Source organism: Rhinoderma darwinii, assembly GCF_050947455.1.
Source record: "Rhinoderma darwinii isolate aRhiDar2 chromosome 11 unlocalized genomic scaffold, aRhiDar2.hap1 SUPER_11_unloc_15, whole genome shotgun sequence".
NCBI lineage: Eukaryota > Metazoa > Chordata > Amphibia > Anura > Rhinodermatidae > Rhinoderma > Rhinoderma darwinii.
The window spans coordinates 402,977-410,734 of record NW_027461846.1 but is presented as its reverse complement, the minus strand read 5'-3'; the positions used below and the strand labels follow the sequence as shown (position 1 = coordinate 410,734).

At 48.2% G+C, this 7,758-nt stretch overlaps 1 pseudogene; it reads left to right on the top strand.

Moving 5' to 3' along the window:
- The first annotated feature begins 3,839 nt into the window (after positions 1 to 3,839).
- Positions 3,840 to 4,232, top strand: LOC142698007 (histone H2A type 1-like; annotated as a pseudogene).
- The last annotated feature ends 3,526 nt before the right edge of the window (positions 4,233 to 7,758 follow it).

Sequence of the window (7,758 nt, the reverse complement as noted above, 5' to 3'; positions counted from 1 at the left end):
GGACATAATGCCGGTAATATGAAGGAACAGGGACATAATGCCGGTAATATGAAGGAACAGGGACATAATGCCGGTAATATGAATGAACAAGGACATAATGCCGGTAAGATGAAGGAACAGGCACATAATGCCTGTTCAGATGAGGGAACAGGGACATAATGCCGGTAATATGAAGGAATAGGGACATAATGCCGGTTCAGATGAGGGAACAGGGACATAAAGCCGGTAAGATGAAGGAACAGAGACATAATGCCGGTAATATGAAGGAATAAGGACATAATGCCGGTAATATGAAGGAACAGGGACATAATGCCGGTAATATGAAGGAACAGGGACATAATGCCGGTAATATGAATGAACAAGGACATAATGCCGGTAAGATGAAGGAACAGGCACATAATGCCTGTTCAGATGAGGGAACAGGGACATAATGCCGGTAATATGAAGGAATAGGGACATAATGCCGGTTCAGATGAGGGAACAGGGACATAAAGCCGGTAAGATGAAGAAACAAAGACATAATGCCTGTAATATGAAGGAACAGGGACATAATGCCGGTAATATGAAGGAACAGGGACATAATGCCGGAAATATGAAGGAAAAGGACAATAAAGCCTGTAATATGAAGGAAGAGGCACATAATGCTGGTAATATGAAGGAACAGGGACATAATGCCGGTAATAAGAAGGAAAAGGGACATAATGCCTGTAATATGAAGGAACAGGGACATAATGCCGGTAATATGAAGGAACAGAGACATAATGCCGGTAATATGAAGGAACAGGGATATAATGCTGGTAATATGAAGGAACAGGGACATAATGCTGGTAATATGAAGGAACAGGGATATAATGCTGGTAATATGAAGGAACAGGGAAATAATGCCGGTAATATGAAGGAACAGGGTCATAATGCCTGTAATATGAGGGAACAGGGACATAATGCCTGTAATATGAAGGAACAGGGACATAATGCCGTTAAGATGAGGGAACAGGGACATAATGCATGTAAGATGAGGGAACAGAGACAAAATGCCGGTAAGATGAGGGAACAGAGACGTAATGCTGATAATATGAAGGAACAGGGACATAATGCTGGTAATATGAAGGAAGAGGCACATAATGCTGGTAAGATGAGGGAACAGGGACATAATGCCGGTAATATGAAGGAACAGGGACATGAAGGCTGTAATATGAAGGATCAGGGTCATAATTTCGGTAATAAGAAGGAATAAGGACATAATGCCGGTAATATGAAGGAACAAGGACATAATGCCGGTAATATGATGGAACAGGGATATAACGCCGGTAATATGAGAGGACAGGGACATAATGCCGGTAATATGAAGGAACAGGGACATAATGGCGGTAATATGAAGGAACAGGGACATAATGCCGTAATATGAAGGAACAGGGACATAATGCCTGTAATATGAAGGAACAGGGACGTAATGCCGGTAATATGAAGGAACAAGGACATAATGCCTGTAATATGAAGGAACAAGGACATAATGCCTGTAATATGAAGGAACAGGGACATAATGCCGATAATATGAAGGGACAGGGACGTAATGCCGGTAATGTGAAGGTACAAGGACAAAATTGCGGTAAGGTGAGGGAACAGGGACATAATGCCGGTAATATGAAGGAACAGGGACATAATGCCTGTAGTATGAAGGAACAGGGACATAATGCCTGTAATATGAAGGAACAGGGACATAATGCCGATAATATGAAGGGACAGGGACGTAATGCCGGTAATGTGAAGGTACAAGGACAAAATTGCGGTAAGGTGAGGGAACAGGGACATAATGCCGGTAATATGAAGGAACAGGGACATAATGCCTGTAGTATGAAGGAACAGGGACATAATGCCTGTAATATGAAGGAACAGGGACATAATTCCGGTAATATGAAGGTACAAGGACAAAATGGCGGTAAGATGCGGGAACAGGGACATAATGCCGGTAATATGAAGAAGCAAGGACATAATGCCGGTAATATGAAGAAGGACATAATGCCGGTAATATGAAGGAACAGGGACATAATGCAGATAATATGAAGGAACAGGGACATAATGCCGGTAATTTGAAGGAACAGGGACATAATGCCGGTAATATGAAGGAAAAGGGACATAATGCCTGTAATATGAAGGAATAGGGACATAATGCCGGTAATATGAAGGAACAGGGACATAATGCCGGTAATATGAAGGAACAGGGACATAATGCCTGGAAGATGAGGGAACAGGGACATATTACCGGCATTGTGTCCCTGTAACCTCCTACATAGGACATAATGCCTGTAATATGAAGGAACAGGGACGTAATGCCTGTAATATGAAGGAACAGGGACGTAATGCCGGTAATATGAAGGAACAGGGACATAATACTGGTAATATGAAGGAACAGGGCCATAATGCCTGTAGTATGAAGGAACAGGGACATAATTCCGGTAATATGAAGAAGCAAGGACATAATGCCTGTAATATGATGGAACAGGGACATAATACCGGTAATATGAAGGAACAGGGACATAATGCCGGTAATATGAAGGAACAGGGACATGATGCCTGTAATATGAAGGAACAGGGACATAATCCCGGTAATATGAAGCAACAGGGACATAATGCTTGGAAGATGAGGGAACAGGGACATGTGACCGGCATTGTGTCCCTGTAACCAACTACATAGGACATAATGCCAGTAATATGAGAGGACAGGGACATAATGCCAGTAATATGAGGGAACAGGGTCATAATGCCGGTCACATGAGAGGACAGGGAGATAATGCCGGTAATATGAGGGAACAGGGACATTATGCCGGTCACATGAGAGGACAGGGACATAATGCCGGTAATATGAGAGGACAGGGACCTAATGCCAGTAATATGAGGGAACAGGGTCATAATGCCGGTCACATGAGAGGACAGGGACATAATGCCAGTAATATGAGGGGACAGGGACATTATGCCGGTCACATGAGAGGACAGGGACATAATGCCAGTAATATGAGGGGACAGGGACATTATGCCGGTCACATGAGAGGACAGGGACATAATGCCAGTAATATGAGGGGACAGGGACATTATGCCGGTCACATGAGAGGACAGGGACATAATACCGGTCATATGAGAGGACAGGGACATAATGCTGGTCACATGAGAGGACAGGGACATAATGCCGGTAATTAGGGAACGATACGGATGTAATAAAGACGTGTTACATGTTTGTTCGTCACCCCCTTTATACTGGAGATTGGCAGCGGACGTTGGAATTGTGCGTTTCACGGTATCGTTGGATGGAGAAGAATCAGCCCGTGCAGCCCGCAGATAACAAGCCCCTAATGCAGCAGCAGCTCTGCGCTATCACACCCGGGAATGTCCCCCCATATCCTGCAGCATGAAGGAGCGGCTGCACGGACTGAACGACTCTTCCAGACATGGGAGACCAGCGGGAATAAAGACATGCGCACCAATAAGCACAAGATGGAGGCGGCAGCTCTGTTGTAGACTTGGTGGGGGCTCTTAGAAGAGCCTTTGGGTTCTTACTGCAGGGACGGGGCACATTACTTGGCGCCTAATGAGAAGAATCCGCCGCTGCTGCTTTATTCCTGCTCCATTCGAGTTCAGGCGGGAGATGTTCTTATTGGAAGAGACAGAGGAGGGGGCGTGGTGTTATCTGCGAGTCTATAGAAATATTCTACTTCCTCATTGGCTACAGTGTCTGGCGTTGAGTACAAGTTTTAGATGCGGCCAATCAGAGAAGAAGCCCTCTGCTCCATCTGGGTATAAGAAGTGACGGTCGGAGCGCAGCCGTTAGATCTGATCAGATTATAGAGATGTCTGGAAGAGGAAAGCAAGGAGGCAAAGTGCGGGCTAAAGCCAAGACCCGCTCATCCCGGGCAGGACTTCAGTTCCCTGTCGGTCGTGTGCACAGACTTCTCCGCAAGGGCAACTACGCTCAGAGGGTCCGCGCCGGCGCTCCGGTCTACCTGGCCGCTGTGCTGGAATATCTGACCGCTGAGATCCTGGAACTGGCTGGAAATGCCGCCCGGGACAACAAGAAGACCTGAATCATCCCCCGTCACCTGCAGCTGGCCGTGCGCAATGACGAGGAGCTCAACAAACTACTGGGTGGTGTGACCATCGCTCAGGGAGGCGTCCTGCCCAACATCCAGGCCGTTCTGCTGCCCAAGAAGACCGAGAGCAGCAAAAGCGCCAAGAGCAAGTGAGCGCCGCTTATCCCACATTTAACCACAAAGGCTCTTTTAAGAGCCGTCCACATGGTCCTTAGAACAGAGCTCTCACCGCTGATCTCCGATATGTAAACGTTCTGCGCCAGATAAGTGGCTCTGCTTGTACAGAGATCTAGCCATATGTATTCATGTACCGCGGGGTTTCACATTGAAGAGGAAGCCGTAGGGGGGAGCAGAACTTCTGCATTACTCATGACCTATACATTCACTACTGCCTCGTGCAGATGATGGCGCTGTCCTCATTGGTGCACTAACTATACTGTACAGGACACATTAATAGTACAACTACTCCAGTGATTCATGTTCATGATCTACAACCCGCCCCCGACTACATAGTGTCTTAAATTATATCTTCCAGTCTCAAGAGCTTTGTCACAATTCGGTCCTCCTGGAGTATAACCACCATCATCCCAGGTGTTTAGGCTAAGATTCCATCCCCGCGTCATGTACGGATAAGAGCCGTTCCTAAACTACAAAGGAGAACTCCTACGAGGGGTCTGCGGCAATGTGAGCTTGAAACTCTGTACAAATAAATACCAAGTCAGGCAGAGTAAAAAGTAAATTTAGATTAAAAAGTTACTATTAAAATACAAACCACACAGCTCTTCAAGGTAGAGTTTGAGAAGCTGCATAATATACCCTCCTGCTACTTTGCCTAAATGGTGAGCAAATAGAAATGTTTCTACCTAAAATGGCAGAAAACACACCATTTTGGAGATGGAAAGGACGGCTAGAGGGGAAATGGAGGAGGCCGTAGTTTTTTAATTACATTTTTTTCCTTGGTGGTTTTTTTTTCCATTTGCTAACGATTTAGTCAAAGTAGCTCAAAAGTAAATGTCTTTATAATACATGATATTGTAAAGTAATGTAATGGGAAATTTTGGCGCATGCCCGTTTTGAGTAAAAATGTTCGCTTTTTGAGACATTATGCTGTTTTCGCGTCTTTTCAGCTAGTAAGTCGGGACCAGCGGGAGAGCAGATCTCCTGCATGACATATTTAATTTACACCTGCGGATATTATAGCTGACATCTATGCTAACTGGTGTAGGTGTCAGTTTGTGCAGCACTGACAATCCAAGTTGCGCCATATTTATTCAGAGCTGTGGGCTTCTTGGAGTATGTTCACATTCAATTTTTTCTTTTCGTCAGAGGTATGCGTTGGGAGAAGTCTCTACGTATACCTCCAACGGAAGGCTGTATAGGCATAGAGTGGGATACATCACCTGAACTCCCCGGGCACAGCGTTACTTTAAGCACTAGGCTCGGAAAGCCCCTGACGTTAGCAACGCTCTGACTGGGGATTCTGCTCCTAGGGAAGCCCCTGACAACACTGTCCATAAATGGACACTGACGTTAGGAGCTTTAAGATGCCAAAATCCTAGGCCAGAACACTGGCATTGCACTGGCTGGGGATTCCACTCCTGGAGGGAGCCCCTGACGTCACTGTCCATATATGGATTCTGCTCCTGGAGGATCCCTTGATGTTACGGTCTGTACATAGACAGTGACATTAGGGGCTTTGTAATGTGAGAATTCCAAGTCGGAGCGTTGGCAGCTCTGTGGCCGGGAATTACGCTTGTAGAGAAAGCCTCTCACTTTACTGTGCATATATGGCTTTAAATATCTGTGGCGAAACCAGGTCAGTGGGGGTCGGTTTACGCCAAGAGAATGTGGGCGATAGATTCAGGCGAAACAGATTAACAGGGGACAAGCCACAGCGGCGCGTTTATTAACAGGGACAGACACACACAGAACCAATGCATCGCTGCTTCTCCCCTCTGGGCTGGATGGGAGAGGCTACCTCACTATGGGGTCTCTCCACTGTACCTTTCATCCTTTGGGGTGTCTCCAGATCCTCCTTAGTTAGATGGGACTCCAGCACTTGTCCTCTATTACTGTCCCTAGGTCAGGTACCATCTCTGAGGTAGACATCCCCTGCCTGCAGCTCACACTGCTATCTCATTCTCTCCTGGGATGCAACTAACTGAGAACTCATCCAGCACCACTATATCCCTCACTCACCCCTCCCTCAGGAAACAGGCCCCCTCCTTTTTCTTATTTACATTAGATAAGCTCCCGCTCTCAGCCTGTGACTCATTCTCCTTCAGTGTAAGATTAACCCTAGAGGGGGAGGACAGTGAAGCAGCACTGAATACAATACAATACAAATTAACTGGTTATCAAACATAACGTAATGCAGTTTGAGGGGACATATCCCCATCTAGCACTGGGCGCCATCTAAGCTATGGCACCTGGATGGCGGGAGTGCGACGGTTTGCGGCAGGCTTAACCTGTATTTGGGTACAATGCCTGTAAACGTCACCCGTTCCGCCACAGACCTCCCCCAGCTTAGATCCAGAATCAGTCCTGCTGACCCTCTGTCGGGTCAGTGATGAGATGTGGGCCCGGTGCTGTCAGTCTCCGCCCATCAGTGTCCTGCTGCCGAGAGAGTCCATCAGCATTCCCGTGGTCCCGGACCTTGTTATGAGAAATGGTAAAGTTATAGGATTGTAAGACCAGGTTCCACCGTAGTATACGCCCATTGTCCCCGGCGGTTCGGTTCAACCAATTGAGAGGACTGTGGTCTGTGACTATTGTGAACTCCCTCCCATAAACGTAGGGCTGAAGCTTCTTTAGAGCCCACACAACAGCCAGGCACTCCATCTCAATGGTTGCGTATGCCCTCTCTCGGTCCAGCAACTTCCGGGAGAGGTACGCGACCGGGTGTTCGTGGCCCGCCTGGTCCACTTGGCTCAGTACCGCTCCCAACCCGACGTCTGAGGCATCGTTTTGGACTATGAACCGCCGGTGGAAGTCAGGGGCAGCCAGGACAGGGGAGGTGGAGAGGGTAGTCTTAAGGCTCCCGAAGGCCGCCTCACAGTCAGGGGACCAGGGCATCAGTCGACTGAACCTTTTGGACGGCAAGTTGGTCAAGGGCTTGGCCAGGGTACTATACTGCGGGATGAATTTTCGGTAGTACCCTGTGACTCCCAGAGAGGCCCTAACCTGCTTCTGGTTGGCCGGCCGGGGCCAATGGAGAATGACCTCCACCTTGGCCGGCTCGGGGGGGATCTGTCCGCTGCCCATTCGGTGCCCCAGGTAGCCAACTTCTGCCATCCCCATCTGGCACTTGTCGGGGTGGATGGTGAGGCCGGCGTACCGGATGCGCTCCAGGATCTGCGCCACTTGCCCCAAGTGTTCCTCCCAAGTCTCGCTAAAGATAGCGATATCGTCCAGGTAAGCCTGGGCAAACTCCTGACACCCCACGAGGATCCGGTCGACCACCCTCTGGAAGGTCGCGGGGGCGTTCTTCATTCCGAACGGCATGCACGTAAATTCAAACAGGCCGAACGGGGTGATGAACGCCGAGCGCTCTTGGGCTTCCTTGGTCAGAGGAATCTGCCAGTAGCCCTTGCTGAGATCCAGAGTGGACACGAAGCGTGCCCCTCCCAGCCTATCGAGCAGCTCATCAATCCGGGGCATCGGATAGGCATCCGTAACG